General features: G+C 39.8%; 1 long non-coding RNA gene across 1 annotated transcript in view; it reads right to left on the bottom strand.

Moving 5' to 3' along the window:
* Positions 1-1205: 1205 nt before the first annotated feature.
* LOC136179726 (uncharacterized) overlaps positions 1206-17156 on the bottom strand; it is a 69766-nt gene continuing 53815 nt past the window's right edge. The window contains exon 3 of the long non-coding RNA XR_010666709.1: positions 1206-1745. This is a non-coding gene — a long non-coding RNA (uncharacterized lncRNA). The remainder of the gene's footprint in view (positions 1746-17156) is intronic.

Below are 17156 nucleotides of genomic sequence, written 5' to 3' on the forward strand. Positions count from 1 at the left end.
CTTCCTGTGCTAATTTACACCACAGTATTCAATGTCTGGAAATTAGAGCTAACTGGCGTAAAGGGGGAAATTAACTACAGTGACATATTACTTGAGGTGCGTTTAATAGTTCCAAGCCTACAGACTGCAGCCTGAGGAATTAATAAAGCTTCAGTGTTTGAACATAAGAATTTATTTCTCTGTGAAAGTGCTGCAGACATAAGCTTTAAAACTATGAACAAACCTTGCAGACCATTAATATTGATGATGTTAACTACATCTTTGCTTCCACAGGTACGGATTCAACATTTGTGAGAGAAAGACATTGTATAATAGCACATACTGCCATGTGATGCATTTCAGTCAAACAGATCCACATTGGATCAAGGGTCCTTTTAAAGGGATAAAAGTGAATGGAATGTGAATAGAATTTGATTGAATCTTTATACGAGCTTGGGTTGACAGAAAAAAAAAAAGGTTTTCTCGGTGTGAGGATGACCTCAAGGTAAAAAGCCATTAAGGAACAGGAATCACTTATTCACAGGATCTCGGTTACTTAATCGTCACACGAGGACATGCAGAAGCTGCTTCTCGAGCTCACAACACGAGAGTCAATACTCCCCGGACGACGTCATCCAGCCACGCAAATCTCAAGACTTGCTCCACTGACAATGAATCGAGAAAGGTATTTGAGGAAATGTGATCGTGCACAGAGGTTAGCAAAGGACATGACATTACTTTGCTCTCTGAAACTGAGAAGTAAACAGCGTGTGTTTAACCATCCTGTTTTTTTAATCTGCCAACAACATTTGATCATGCTATTTGTTTTTATCTCATTGAAATGATTTAATAACTTCACACTGAGCAAAACTTTTCTGAGCGGTTATTATACTCTGCAAACATCCTTCATAAAAGGTAGATGATTGAAGAAAACAAACAAAAAACGTATTTCTCAGTGTTTCTAAAGTGCATGTAACAATGAGCAAATAGTTAACTTTACCTTCCTTTTCTCTTGAAAATGTATGAAACAGAAAATGTATGTTACATTAAAACATGAACATGTTCTCGTTCACCATGTACGGAGGCTACAGTCCTCCAAGTGGGCGGCCCAGGTTCAAATCCGACCTGTGGCTCCTTTCCCGCAGGTTGTTCCCCACACTCTCTCTCTCTCTCCCCGATTTCTGACTCTATCCACTGTCCTATCTCTAAAATAAAGGCATAAAAAGCCCCCCCCCCCCTCCCAAAAAAAAAAAAAAAAAAAAACATGAACATGCTGTTGAATTATTGGATAACCTTCAATATAACATAACAAAATCAGTTTTTATTATGGCTGAATTGTAGACTTAATAATGGAAGAATGAGTTTGGAGAGAAAGCTACTGTGCTCGTTTCAGAATAACTAGAGGCTAAGGGAAGACATGATTAAATGCAAAAAATGTTTAAAGTGTAATGAAGTGTTTTTAATGTGGGGTTTAAGTAGCTATAAATTACTCATACAAGGCGTGCACAATGTATTTTTATTGATAGATGACATGAGAAAAAACATCAGTGTTCAAACAAAACAAAAGGACTCTCTTACAAGACAGAGTGTTGACATCCAAGGAGATTCATACTGTGGAGCGCTCTCACAAAACACTTGTAGCTGAATCAGCTTTGCTGAATTACATTCAAAGATCTTACATGTGTTTGTGGATCAATCGGCAGGCGAGCTATACGCGGCGATGGTGTCTGCAGAGCGTTGCAGTCAGAGCATCTGGCATGGAGACACTGGAAGACATTAAAGCAAACAGAGAATAAAAATGAACTTATTAGCCGAGTGTAAACAGTGGCTCCTGCATGATCACCACTGTCTTTGTACTAAAGAGTAAATGCTGTAAACTGGTGTAATTCCCATGACAACAGCTGGCACAGGAGTGTGAAACAGACTATGTGTTTTTGTTGTCTGAAGTTTAGAAGGAAAAATATCAGAAGGAAAATAACACAACACAAACATTCTGTTGGTACCAGTTTAATGTATTAGTGGATTTGTAAATGCTAAGGTTAGCAGTGTTCTAGCGCTTAGGAGGTTCATACATTCTGAGCTGTAGGAAGTCATAGCGATATTGAGCTGCAGAAAAAAATTCCTGGTTTTACTATTCTGCATCTCTTCTTCTTAGAATGATGGTATTATAATGTATCCATGTCGTGTAATGTAATGGCACACAGGTTGATAATGTAGATTAACAATATGACTTATTGACCGTTGAAAATTGGATTTTAATCCCTAAAAACAAATGATCAGTTTGATGTCAACATGTTTAACATATATGGATGAACATTTTGTATAAAAGCACATTATTAATCATAAGTGACATGTGAATCCGGTGTGTGTTTTGGTTATTTATTCACTTGCAAACAACCAATGAACCTCCTACAAAAGTAATTGTACATCTCATCACTCTCGGTGTGTGAGCTGTGGTACCCTGTACACCCACCTAACTAATTTGCTAAATCACTACAATACAAGTAATGATAGTCTATTGCTTTAATAATCTGCAGTGTGATCATTTTTCAGCCATAAAGCCATGAACTCAAACGGTAAAGGTAATAATCTTAAAGACTGCTTATTTCAAAGAGTGATTTATCACCCTCTGATCATTAGCCTGCTTTAGTGTTCTGATTTCTAGCAGCTTTTTTGATCCAGATTTTGGTCTATGAATGAATCGTAATAAAGCCTAGCTTATAAATAAAGAGTGTGACTGATCTCTTCCAAGAAACATAGAGTAAGGGGGAAAAATTCTGTAGAGCCAGGTTGTTAAACCGGCATGTCAGTGGGCCTATAATGCAAGGATTATCTTCAATAGAAAAAATGTGTACACTGATTCATATAACAGGCTAGTAGCACTAAAGAGAAGTCATTCTATGGATCCTACAAGAGTCATCTGAAACATAAAAGGTTGAGCCAAAACATAGATTCTCTTTGTCCTGGATACATTCAGGTTTCTTGTCAATAAAATAAACGTATAGTTTGTGAAAAATAATTATTTGCAGCAAGTTGTAATGCAGCATAAAGGTACAATGAATACCAACATGAATATGTGTGATACTTGCCACCTCAGTGTATATAATGATATAAAGACCTCTGTTTACTTCTGAACTCTGTAGTGACAAAAGGGGGGTCGCTGTGCTAAAACACACAATAAAAAAAACACCACACTGTTTGCAGCTCAAGGTGAAAACAAACCATAAACTATAAGACACCCCATAATAATATAAGTTCACATACCCAGACTGTGAAAAAAAGTAAGGTCCATTTCATCAAGCTAATTGCCTGTTTGTGAGCGGGAGCAAACTTTTCTAGCAGCACTCTATTACGGAGGCTCTTTCTTAATCATAAATAGAGCCCTTGTATCCCAGAGGGACTTGCTATTCTAATTTACAATTGAACTAAAGACCAAAGCTATCAATCTTTCACAGACACTTTATTTCTGCCCCCCCTTCCCTCTTGTAATTGTGGTGACATAACCATAAACAACAGAGAAAAGGCTGCTGTGACTGATCTGTGGAAATGACAGCATTAACACATGAGCTGCACATAAGCACTCCAGCCTGCACATGAGTGTAAGCACATACACACTCACACACACTCACACGTGCACACACACACACACACACACACAGCAAGTTGGAATGAACTGTACAGTCAGACAGAGGGTGACATAAGCTTGAATTCTGACCTGATTTTGGCATTTTGTGTGATGTGCAATGAGGTTCATTTGCAATGAGCACATTCTTTATAAATCAGTTGATAGCCATTTAACAGCCACTTTTAGGTGTTATTGTCTCTTCTTTTTCAGGTAATAATACTGATACAATGGCAAGTAATTAATTACATTCTTATGAGTTTCACAATTATGAATAGCTCCTCCTTTCTGCAGAAGTAAATGTTAGTTGTTGGACCTCAGGGAGTGTAGTTGCTAACTTGGTGGTGGCTAATGGGGATGAAAACAAACAAACAAATAAATTAATAAATACACGGCATACTCAAAAAGAGGTGAATGACATTTTTCACAACCTGGAAAATGAAATATCATGCTTATTTAAGCCTTATAACTGATCTACTAATCTATAATATAAGCATTCAAATATATTTTCTTTACTTTGACAAAACTAAATCTTAATTCTTTTTAAGGGTTGTTTTATCTGAAAGTCTGATACATGATGTAAGATGCTTTCATGTACACCTACAGAGCAGTGAATGAGACAACAACAGGACTCAATAGGTTCACATCATCATAAAGCACTGTGAAGGTCTCATGCTGTCAGCATGCTGCTGTCGAGCCCTGCACACATTCCTGCCTGCAGCGGTGGTGGTGCAGTGTCACCACCGCTGCACCGAGCCTCCGTGATGCCTTTAATGATGAGTCTTTTCATTAATGAGTTAATGCAAAAACTCTCAATGTCATCAGCAAAGATAAGAGGGAAGAAAGCGGTGCATTGTACACATAATGACAGGCTCCCTGCCTGCCCCTGAGATGTCACGGGTCAGCCATGTTAAGAATGTGTGTGCCCAATCATCCCCTGATCTTTATCTGCCAGGCCTGCAGCTAACCATGACATGGGCCCAATCAGGGGTGCTGATGAATGGACAAAGGGGCCCTTGAATTGTTGAAGCTGCCACATGACTGCTTCTCTACTAAATCATGATGACATTAGCAATCAATATACCAATTACTGAACAAGATATTAAACATGTTCTGCAAGGCAATGATCTCTGCGGGCTGAATACTGTACGTTTTGTGGATTTGTGAAGTTTTTGTGTGGGAATCTTGACCTCACTGCCAAGGATCTCTCAAATGTAGAAATGAACCAAAACCTTCTATTTTCTAACATTGAGGATGAATATTGGATGTTATATATTGGTTGAATGAGACAGCGCTCAATAAGGGCCCTTAAAACATGAATTCTTGTACTCACAAAACAAAAACATATATTTGTGATTACAGCAAGTCTTTGAAACAGTCTTTGTATACCACACCTTTATCTAAACCCCCAATAAATGGTGACAAATTAGGACCTAAGATGGCTTTGGATGCACAATGAGATGGAAAATAAAAGGCTGAGGAGATAAATTCCAGCCGTCACTGACATCATAAAACCTGACAAATTGTAATAACAGCCTGTGAAATCCACACCACTGTCATTCTCATGTCTTCCAGCTCTCCCTGACGCAGTTATAGTCTCAGGTTCAGGTCTGCAGCCAGGTTCAGACAAAGAGCCTCATCCGGTCCGCTGGCATTTGTCTTGTTCTACACTATCTGAAATCAAACGCTCAACTCCACTCCCAGCGTTTCAGATAGAACAATCAGTCCGGCCCTAATGTGGGAATGTCTGTAATCCTCACAAAAGGATGCTGACATTTATACCAAGCAGAAATGAATTGGACAGGGCCTGGATTCCTCCAGTGGCTTTGTGCATGGTACACTAGACTGGGTGGATGGATAATGACACTTTATTACGGGGTCATTATGGCAGGTAGCTCTCAACGATGAAAAGGCAGATCTAGTCAACATGGACAGCTCTGAGACGGCTGACCCGACATGTTAACAAATATGGCAAATGGGCTTTATGGGACTCATGAATCAAAAGAAGCTCTGGGGGAAGATCAACATAATAGCTGAGCCAATACGAGGATTGCCAAGAAAGATAAATATCTTAATGCTGGTTCAAGGAACTATTCTCAACTACTGTGACCTTGCTTTCCCACAGTGTTGGAAGATTAGAAGGGGAAGACTTTCAATTATGATTAAAGGGGGGTTACACATGCTTAGTTGCAAATTTATAGGAACTTCCTTTACTCTGGTGTCCATCTTTGTTTCTGATTTGGACAATAAAACTAGAAGTTTATTGCAAAATCACACATTTCTGTTTCACATTTGGTGTTTGAATTCAACAAATCTGATTTCAAATGTCAGCTACTAAACTTTGTAGTTGCATATTTTGGAAAATTGCAGAAAGAGAGGGTGTTTCCAACGTTTCCAGTTAAGAGACATGAGACAAAGATGAGAGTGGTATTGATCTTTTCATCAAACTCTCAGGAAGCATGCCAGATATAAAGAAGCATTTTTTTCCCCTCATGCTTTCAGTAGTGTTTAATGAGCAAGATAAAGATGAGATATTGCTTCTTTAATGTTTTTTGAGGTTTTGTTGGGCGTATATACATTGATCTGATCACATACATAAACAAGTGAAAAATACAAAGTCAAAAGAATCCTGGTCAGTATATATATCGTTACAATATTCTGGATCAATACAATAGTATCATAACCTATGAAGATGGTGTATTAATTATAACCTAATCTACTCCAGAGCAGGCTGTGGTATGTTACTAATAGTCACTGCTGTGAAAGACATCAGGCCAAAGATGTCATCAATATGAACTCAAGCAGTGGTATTACCATGCCAAACCCAAGTTATACACCGCCTTCAAGGGTCAGACAGCATTTTTATCTGGATGCCAATTTGTATAATCCATCCAACATCTGCTAATTTACTGTAGAACTCTGCCAGGTCCAGTCTTTGGTCCAATTTGGCAGTCACTTTTAGGGTAAGACATTTCTCCCTCTACAAGGGTTCCTTTGAAATCCAAGTTTAAACCCAGAATACAAGTGGATATGAGTTTAAAATGATAGTTTTGAGATTCCAATTCAATCTCACTGGAGTCGACATGTAGGCCAAGAAAAGAAAGAAAGAAAAACTTTTGTGTCAAATGTTACTTACAGGTCAAACTGCAGCGTAAAAAAGAAAATGTAAAAATGGCCACATCTGCATGTGTTCTCCTGCAGCTGCTCACAGGGGTCAGGTTTCTGTTGGTATATCGATACTACTTACTGAACTTGGATGTTGATCCTGCTCTTTTGTCACAGTGCCAAACGTTTACCCAATGAGATCAGTCTAGGTGGCTGCAAATCCTATAACATGAGATTACCCCTTTTGACTTCACGGACAAGATAATGACGTTAGCTAATGTATGAACAATAGAAAACCTCTGTGTGCATTCTGATACCTCACTGACAGAGACACCCGAGCATTTGGTTCTGAATTTAAGCAGTTTGCTTTGAAATCCCTGTCTGCAACTGATCAGCTTAAGGCATTCATTGTCATTTCCATGTAATGTGCATCCTGCTTTTCATGGCAAATTAAGAAGAAAAAAAAACAAAGGCCTGTTCAGCTCCTGAACTTTAAATGGGACAGAGCAGCAGAGATAAATTAGAGATAATTAAATTCAAATTATTACCAAGTACAGTATGTGTTATTACCAGGTCACACCAGTGGTTCAACACTGCACCCTCTTAAAAGATGTTAACCTGACAATAGAAGGATTAACCAGTCTAGTTTTTTCTATCTTTCCTCAAGTGATAACTTCACATGTTTTCCTGGAGGATAAGCCTCAAATTGTTGCTCTCTCTTCCCCAGACCATGTGGCAAGTGTGACGTACATACGGTATGTACTGATAGCTCTGTATAGACATTTTCATTACTTAGAGTTAAAGTAGGAGGTCTTCATAGCTAAATTAAATGTGTTTAATGGTTTTCCCCAGAATCATTTTTGTTGAAGGAAATGTTCATTATGTGTTTTTTTTCTCATACTCATATTTGCTTAGCCGGAAAAAACAGACAAGAAAAGGTATCAGCCTCAGATCTCTCTGAAAAGAGGCTTTATCTTTTAGCTACACACAGCACAAAAGATATCCACTGATGATTTTTGTTCAGAAGAAAGCTGACACAAATGAACCACTGATAGTTTCATAAGGTGATTTCACGTCCTTGCCTTGTGTGGATGCGAGAGGGCTCTGCTTTAACTTGATGTCATCACACAACAATCAAGTTAAAAGACCAGGGAGAAGGTTCAAAGCACAGCCAAGGGTGAAAGTCCCTCAGCCAGTGAACTTTGCGACCTGTGGGTTTTCCATGTGACCCTACCAATAAGAAATGCCTTGGGTAATTTAAATCAAGTGGAGGTGTGTCACTTTCAAACAGACTTGGCTGAGAATCCTTGCTGGAGCAGCACTCTGCTCCCTGACCAGATGTGAGGGTCTCTCTTTTTTATTACAAGAGAAGGAGAAGCTGATAGTTGCAGGTGCGAGGCTGACATGAGGGCCGGCTTCGCAGGCCTTCATAAAGAGGATATCCATTGCCTGCGTTTAATCAGAGCCAGTGGGATGGGATGGGATTCATTGCTCTTTGATGGAGAGCACTGTTATGAAGACGGACAGTCACTTTGCTTTCTAAGTGAAACCATCGTTTAGCCTCAATTCCCAGAGAAAAGGCCCATTTGTTATCCACGGGGGAGTGCAGCAGGGGTGGTTATGCTAGGTGGAGGCTGCATGCATTTTCCACACAGTTAGCAGGAATAAGCATACATTTATGGTGAGAGGAAACTGACTATGCTTAAGCAAAAGTGACACTCGATGCAGACCGTGAATATCCTCTCTTGTTATCTCAACGGGGGAAAACTGCAATGCAAACACACACACACACGCACACACACACACACACGCACACACACACACACACACACCACTGTGTATACCTGTGAGTGTGCCTGAGCATGTGTGTTCACCTACTATTGATGCATGTACACAAAGCATTAGTTGAACAGTCGTAGTGGCATCAGGGAAATTATTATTTATGTAGAAACAAGGTTTTTTACTTAACTGTCCACAGCAACTTTGAAAATGTTTAGGTTCAGGAACAATCATAGATAGGCATATACAAATAATGACGGTATAGTTGGGATTAGGGAAACTACAACACTTTGGTAAAAGGAAAAGGAAATGGTGGTTAAATTACCTAACAGAAAACGTTTTATTGATTACAGGCTCCTGATAGGAATTACTTTTTTCTTCTTGACTACATAAAGGGCAACACTTCTGGTTCACTGGCCCTGAAAAACAACCAAGTGGTGCAGGATTACCCAACATGAACAACATTTCTGTGAAAACTGAGCTGAATTATCGCTGCTTCCCTGAACTCAAGGAGAGGATACGCCTTTAAAAGGCAGGTCTTATTAACAGTCTGTCCACTGTTCCAGTCCTGACCTCTATGAGTCTGTTAAGATTCATTTGAGGACAGGTTTATCAAACAGTGTCTTCTCTAACAGGAAAAGAATTAGCCCTGTCAGAGGGAGTGACACTGTGAAGAAGACGAGTCTATGTGTAGCTTTAATTCCTTACTCAGACAACCGGGAGGATGAAATTACACCATGTATCACTCTGATAAAGAAGCTCCACTCACCTTGTTCATGAATTTGGTCTGAAATTTTAATATGCTAAGTGGGAGTGAGTCTAAAAGGTTAATATATCAGTGAGAAGGCCTTTGATTGGACATGAGTTATTGTTAATGATTATAACTAATCATATTAAGCAGAATTAATTTGCTGAATTAGCTATTGTGTTGAAGGCTCACAAAGTCATACTAACTTGGGAGTCACAAAAAAAACTGAGCTGTTATCTCCTCTGGCATGTTGGAAACAAGCCTTTTGGCTAACTCTGGCATGTTTACAGAAATGTAGATTCATATGCACTGTCCCTGTTAAATAAAAATAAATTAATATGTTCCCAATTTTCCAAGTCTGGCACTTTGCCAAGCAAGTATCTTGCTTTAGCTTTCAGATATTTTATGTCTTCCTGCTGTACCCACTTTAAGGGATTTTCCAGATCCGTTGTTTTGTTTCCAAATAGCCGAGCTTGACAGGCCTGCCTTGGACAAGTTCTTTATAGTATCAGGGAATGTGTGCCTTTTCAGCCACATGTTGTATTTCACACTTGTGTCGCCTTGTCTCAGCTATCATGCCTTTGTTGTGTTTAATGCTATCTCCAGCCTTGGACCACTGATACCAGCTGAGCGGTCAGAGTGTTAGCACTCCTCAATATCTATTACAATTAGTTTTTGATTAAGGAACCCTGCGCGGCTGTTTGAAGCCTTTAATGTTGTGTCAACTGGATGATGATGGAGAGAGCAGCATGGACGCCTCCCAGTAACAAAGCGGTCTGTAAAAAGCTCAGAGCGAGCCGTTTTATCTTCCTAATGGAAACCAGATGACCTCTCTTTCTGTTTTTTTCCCTGTTTATAAAGTTGAAGTTTTTCTTGAGGTGATACCAGCTTACAGTGTTCTCTCTCTCACTTAGGTAATTTATGCCATCGGTTTTCGCAGCTTCATTTCACCTTTTCTGTATCAGCCAATGATTTAAAAACTGTGTAGCTTTAAAGCAAAATATACATATCAGTTTAAAAAGGTGTGTGACAGATCATCTCCTGGACAGGCTTATTTAGTTGGTTTTCACCAACAAATATAGAAAAGAAGCAGTGCAGGTTTATAAAAACTGGATATGTGTTGTATAGAAAAGGAACTCATAAGGACGTTTAGAACAAAGAGTTTAAAAAGGTGTTGTAAATTATAAATTTGATTGACTTCAATAAGAATCAGAATCAATGCAAAATACTGTTTAGGCACACTTGTATTGAAAGGAGCATTGGTGACTTCCCTAAGTTTGTTAATCAAAAGTAGGTTTCCTATCCGATCATAAATACAGCTGTTTCGATTTTGATCTGGAACATTATCTTACAAACTTTGTTTGAAATCTTACCTTATTAAAGAGCCCATATTCTGCCCTTTTTGGGGTTCTTATATTTAATCTATGTACCTACTTTTGTACATTCACAATAGATAAAATCCAAAAAAGTGTCTGTTTTCATGTACTGCTCCTCCTTGCTCCCTCTACGCTCTGAGTCCGTCAGCTGCACTCTGTTGAGCCCACACTGTTAGTGACTGCAAGTCTGCTCTAATTGGTCTGCTGATCCGCTCTGTCGTTATTGGTCAGTTGCTCAGCACGCTTCTCGGACATTTCAACATGAGCTGCAGGGCTTGCCACAACGAGCCAATGGGCTTAGATCAGTGATCTCACACTGACAATGACGCGGCACTGACACATTTTTATCGAGGGGGGCTAGAACCGAGTGTTACATGCAGCTAATGTTACAGCTAACAGGAGGACGTAGGAGAAGCCGTGTATCCACGTATCCAGTCCGTGTATGGACTTTGAATTTTTGCACATAGATGTGCCTAAACATGCACAGGACACTTGGAAAACACACTAAAGGACATATAAAACCAGAAAAAGCATAATATGGATATTATGTGGAAGGTTTATTTTTTTGTTTTAAAGAAGACAAAGAAAGCAGAGAAGCATCACCTACTTTCCTTATTTGAACCAAAGTTCTGGAGAACACATGAAGAGAAAGACTCACAGATGGAACACAAACGAACAACAGTTTCAACAGAAATGACCAAAAGTTACATGGAGAGAGGTTCACTTACCATGGAGGTCAAAGGTCGATGCTTAGAGGTGTGTGTAATTTTGTGTGTTAGAAAATGAGAATATTAAACCAAATATAACTTTAGTGCTGCATTTCATCAATTATCCTGCAACACATCGTATTTCAAAAAGTGTTTTCAATGACTCATTCATGATGGTAAATTAGCCTCAGACTTTATGCAACAACCACCATTATAAAGTTTGAAAACTTTGTAGACAATGCCTACTGAGAAATTTTAATTTAGTCAAAGGATTTCATAAATATACATGACAAGAAGTCCAAAGGTCAAACAACCACACAGCCTTTTCTGTATTTTAAGAAGCTTGCCAAATATTCAGGATTCGTTGTTCAGAGAACCCTCATGGTTTTTGAGTGATCACATGTTAAAAGCAGTTCACAGGGAAAATAAGGCTCTGTGAGTTCCCTGCTTAGTTACCAGAGGAATGTGAGAAAGCGATAAAAAACAGTCCTCCGCATTTTATCAAAATAAACAAAATGATCCAATCCACAAAAGCCACAATCATGCTCTGCTGAGGAAGTGTTTTTATTCTTGCAAAGCCAGAGCTGTGATCAGGGCCCATGTTCGCTGTTACTCATTCTGACACTGAATAACCAACTAACCAGCCTTCAACACATCTCACTCAGTGAAACAGTGATAAATCAATGACTAAAAAAAAAGCAAAAAATACATGAGTGTGCTGGAAACAAGCGATCCTAACAAACTATGACTCAGACACTGCTATGTGGATTTCCCACTGAGTCCTTCCAGCACATTATTTCCACAAACTGAACCATCCAGATTTTCACAAAGTAGTGTTAAGATGCTGGAAGTGTTTTTAATGTTTGACTCCGCTGAGGACTGCTCCCTCCCTCTCTCTCTCTCTCTCTCTCTCTCTCTCTCTCTCTCTCTCTCTCTCTCTGTCACACTCACAAACATGAGGGGGAGATAAAAACGTCCTGGCATGCAGCAGTCTGATAAGTTGCAGCTTGTGTAGTTTTGTTTAGTTTACTTAATCCCTGTGCTGGAAATGACCCTGTGAACCTAAGTTGGGTTGAATGTTTGTTCTGCGTCTTCTTTTCTCTTTTTGTTTTACTCAGTCAGCAGCTTTTCTTTCCGTACAATACCTTCGTTACACTCTGGATAGCTTTCAAAAGTAAATACGTAGAGTTTCATCTCAGAAGTGTAGCTGCTCTGCTGTGCTGTTTTTAACCAAACTGATCCACAGAGTGATGTCTGCATTCACACATCGCAGGTCAAAGATCGCTGTCCTAGGACAATTACATTCACTTCTTTAGCACTAGCTCAAACCTGCTGCCAACCAACATGCTTTTGTGCACACATGGTCTATAACCTGGCCAACCTTGGCTTAATCATTACCATGACCTGTTTATCTGATTGTCATGCAGGTAACCATTAATAAGTGTTTACCTTCTGATGACCTCTGAAAATTTTGCCCCACAAATATCAGCACTATCAGACAAGTTGGCAAGATTTTTGTATTTTCTTTGTGTGCACCTTTTACTATAAAAAAAAAAAAATCAACTAAATTCCTTTGATAAAAGACCACTTTAGTAGACTTTATTGTCCTCAAACGGTTCCAATTTCCTTTGAAAACAGTTCAGTCATACTTCATCCCAAGGCACTGGGATTTTTGTTATGTTATAACTTATATAACTGGACAAATTGGGACAAAGAAGTATGTATGAGGAAAGACATATACAGAAAGAAAGAGAAAGAGAGAAAGAAAGAAAGAGAGAAAGAAAGAAAGAGAGAGAGAGAGAGAGAGAGAGAGAGAGAGAGAGAGAAAGATCAATAGAGAGGCAGAAATGGATCTGGCTGAGAATTGTATTGGCTTTGTGAAATCCTGCCATTTCCCAGTGACCAGCCGTGTCGCCCATCTTGCGTTTAGCTGATGCAGAATGATAACTCACCAGTCGTCTTCCTCACTGAGATGGGTAATATATAGCTGCGAGGTGTCCTGACATAGTTATAGCTGTTGGTGTCCTCGAAAAAAGACAAGGAGAGTCAATTACAACGGCCGAGCAGAACGTCTGTACGAATGTCAACTCCCTGCGCAGACGGCTGTGATAAATAACACCTGACCTCACACCAGGCGGCCGTTTCTCTGCAGGGCCCGGACAAGTCTGCACGAGGAGATGTGAAATCAAGGCAGAATGTGGGGCACTTGAGAAGAAAGGTGTAGGGCATCGCGCAAGAGAACAGGGGACGTCTGAATGAGCAGCGAGACATATCAAGAAACATCGTGCAATAGCACTACTGGTGTTTACTTTGTGGCAATGCTGTGAAGATATGAAACTTCACTCAGGGGGTGTTATGGCAGGCCCTGCTGTTATTCATACCTGTTTGTGACAAGAAAAACAAAGCTCCAATCCCGTCCTGCACATACTCTTTTTGTCCGCATGAGACAGAAAGCAGCAGGTTGGTCTGCCCGGAACTCCCATTGCGCTCGTCTGAGTGTAATCTTTGTTGACAGAAAGCAAGTGTGGGTATCAGGTCACTTTCTCTGGCTTCCAGTAATGCACCAGCACAGTGTTCTGAGTCCAGCAGAGACAGCGTGCAGATTGTTGATGCTGCAAGTACACAGACCTCTGTGCATGGTCGTGAACAGACTGGATTATTGGGCCCTAGGAAAAGCTTACAGTAGCAAGGTGAAGGTAGAGGACGCTAATAGAGAGCATGGCTGAATACTTTCATCCTGCGTCTGCATGTGCATGTACTTTGTGTGTTTGCATGTGGGTAAGGGGCACAAAGGGGCAAGTGGGGGAGTCCCAGGTCTCATGGGAGACATGCTGGCTGAAAGAAGGGAGGAATGAGCAACAGGCAGACACAAGGGCACAGGCAGATGTGTGCAAAGATAAATAAGGAGATAAATCACTGGGTGTCTGGGCCCAAAGCATTTGCATTCCTGAAATGAAACTCCAAGGAGAAACACTGGTGCGTACTGAGCTCCAGTGACTTTAGATAAAATATATATTGTATGGATGGTGTATGTACACGCGATGTGTGTTCGTGTGTGGGAGGAAGAGAAACAGAAAAACTATATTTGGCCTCCCACCAGCTCTGCAGTAAAATGTCTCACATTACTTCAAACAATTACCTTTGAGCAAACCAAATGAAGTCAAACGACGGTTACCAAGTGACAACAACTCCTGGTGGGTGTCAGCTTTCATCACAAGTTGTGTTTAAATGAAATAATGAACTCAAACGCAAATTGGAGGTAATAACGATAACAAGCGTTCCTCAGCTCTGCTGCATGCTTAAATAAATGGTGAAAGGAGTCACCTACTCGTGGCTTATTTTAAGGCGGGCCATGTTTGATCTATGGAGGTCCTGGGTTGTATCAAAGTCAACAGGAAGGACTCTCCCCATTTGGGATCACAGGGCCACACAATGTGGTTTTAATGGTGATAGAAAAGACAAAGTTTGCTTTTGAATTTTCCAAATCCTGATCAGAATTATCTCTTCGATGTTCAGCTGCTGCTATAGGAGTACAGCGGTGTGAAAATGAGAGAGAGCTATGATTCTAAAACGTTGGTACTAAATGTTGCCAGTCCTTGATAACATTCACCCCGGTCATAACTTCAGCAGCACTGGGACTTTCCCATGAGCAGAGCAGAGCAGGGAGCAGAGAAAAGTCGTAGTGGGAGGCTCTGGCTGTGTGGGAGGGAACATGAAGGAGAGACTGTCATCACGAATTCTTCTCCAGGCAGCCCAAGAAGTGTTGACTAACTAATGACCTTGTTTAACAAGTGAAGTGTATCATGCTTGAGGAAACACAGCTGGATATGGGCCTTGTGCATTGAGTGATTCAGAAAAAAACAATTCATTGTCTTAAATGCCATCCACCCACAAACTGTTCTCCCAAAGCGGAGAGGATTCATGAATGAAGAAAAGAGGGAATTAAATAGGAGAAAGGAAACAGCTGGATTTTTTTTTTTAAGCAGAATGGTTGGCGGTTAGGTCACAAAGGCAGATATCTCTGTGGTACCATGGTGGGAGTGGAGAATAAAATGGTAGTCCGAGACTTGTAAATGAAGGAAGGAAGGATTAAGATGTGAGTGTAAAGAAAAGGTATGCAACTAAACAAAAAGATTTAGGTACAAATAAGAAGAGAGAAACTGAAATGTTTCCTTTGTAAATCTTTTTTTTTTTCTATCAGCTTGTGCAACAGTGAACTGCGGCTCATTTAGAAGACAGATGTCGTCTTTAATAAAAGGTCTGGAAATAATGAAAATCATCTCTTTTTTTTTAAACCAGAAAACACCTCACAATTACATGGGATTTGAGCATATGTAATCAACTTGTCTGACAATTATTTTCACTCAGATTTGGCATTTGGCTGCTATGCTAACATGTGTCAGGATGATGCCACAGAGCCAAGTTAATGTTTTATATTATGACTACAGCACTCCTGGCCAGACGAAGGCTCATGCTGTTTTGTATTCCTCTCAAGAGCGTGTTCATAACTCATTTCACATGCCAAGATTCTGTTTGCCTATAATGAGGCAGAAAAAAAAAGGAATTCCATTTTACAACAGCGTTCGGTTGAACGATGAACTGGTGTTTCCCTTAAATGCCCCGCTAATGAGCATTTTTTTTTTGTTGCTCACAATCGTTCATGACCAGGCCATAGCTGCCTTTTGACCATGTGATCCAAAAAACTGTTCTTATGTCTATTACCTTATTACCCAACCCTTACTGTGAGTCAGCGAAACACATTGTACTGTTTTGTAGTATTGGACACCGTTTATTCACCCCAGTCTCCCTGACAAGATGAATATATTCTTCTAAGTTAATGTAACATTATGTTTGTGCGCAAGGTAAAACCCTAAAGATTACGTTTTTTTTTTGCGGTTTTATGTGGTTCAGGAATTTTCCACCAATGGGGTCCAGAATAAAACAACTCAACAACTATTGGAAAATGAACATCATGGTCCACAGAGGATGAATCCTACTGATGTTCACCTGCTTACCAGCACCTATACCTGCAAATGTTGAGATTTGCATTAAACCAAGGTTACTGATTTCAAGTGTTCAGAGTGAGAACATGAAAAAAATCATAAATTGTTACTAGACAATGAATTCTAACTCAGTTGTTGCTCAGATAAAAAAAAAAAAATCCAGTTCCACTATTCACACTGTTTTGTGTGATATGCCTAAATAACAACCAACAGAGTGCCATGACATTTGTTATACAACTCCCTGTTCTGCTCATGATGACTTCACTTTGTTTTTCTTGCACTGTGAAGTTCACTTTTTCATTATTCTTTGGCTTGTGGTCAAATACACTAAAACTCAGATGTTGAACAGAGCAAACATTTTGCTTCTAAGCATGTCGGCATGCGCATTTGAGCATTTAGCACGAAGCAGCAATGTGCTTAAATACAGATACAGAATTTCACAAGCAGAACTCAGAAACAAATCTGAACGGTAGTGTGGAAAACATTTCTGTCCTTTTTATATTTAACAACTTCTCCAACATCTCTCCTGTGAGTTGTGTAAAGCTTTTAGACAGATAGGAAATGTTGGGAGGAGAGAGCGAGGGATGACACGCAGCAAAGGACCGAGGTCGGATTCGAAACCCATGGTCACTGCGACTAGGACCGCAGCCTCAGCACATGGGGCGCCCGACACAACTTGGCTATCCGACGCCCCTACAGAAATTCTAATTAATGTTTTTTAGAGACACGCTTAAAAAACAAAAAAAAACAACAAAAAAATCTCTCATAAACAAGGAAGAATCATTTGTACTTTTCAAATCCCTCTTTTAAAAAAAATGGCAGTGGAGACAAGGATGA

The sequence above is a fragment of the Labrus bergylta genome, chromosome 7 (assembly GCF_963930695.1).
Source record: "Labrus bergylta chromosome 7, fLabBer1.1, whole genome shotgun sequence".
Taxonomy (NCBI): Eukaryota; Metazoa; Chordata; class Actinopteri; order Labriformes; family Labridae; genus Labrus; species Labrus bergylta.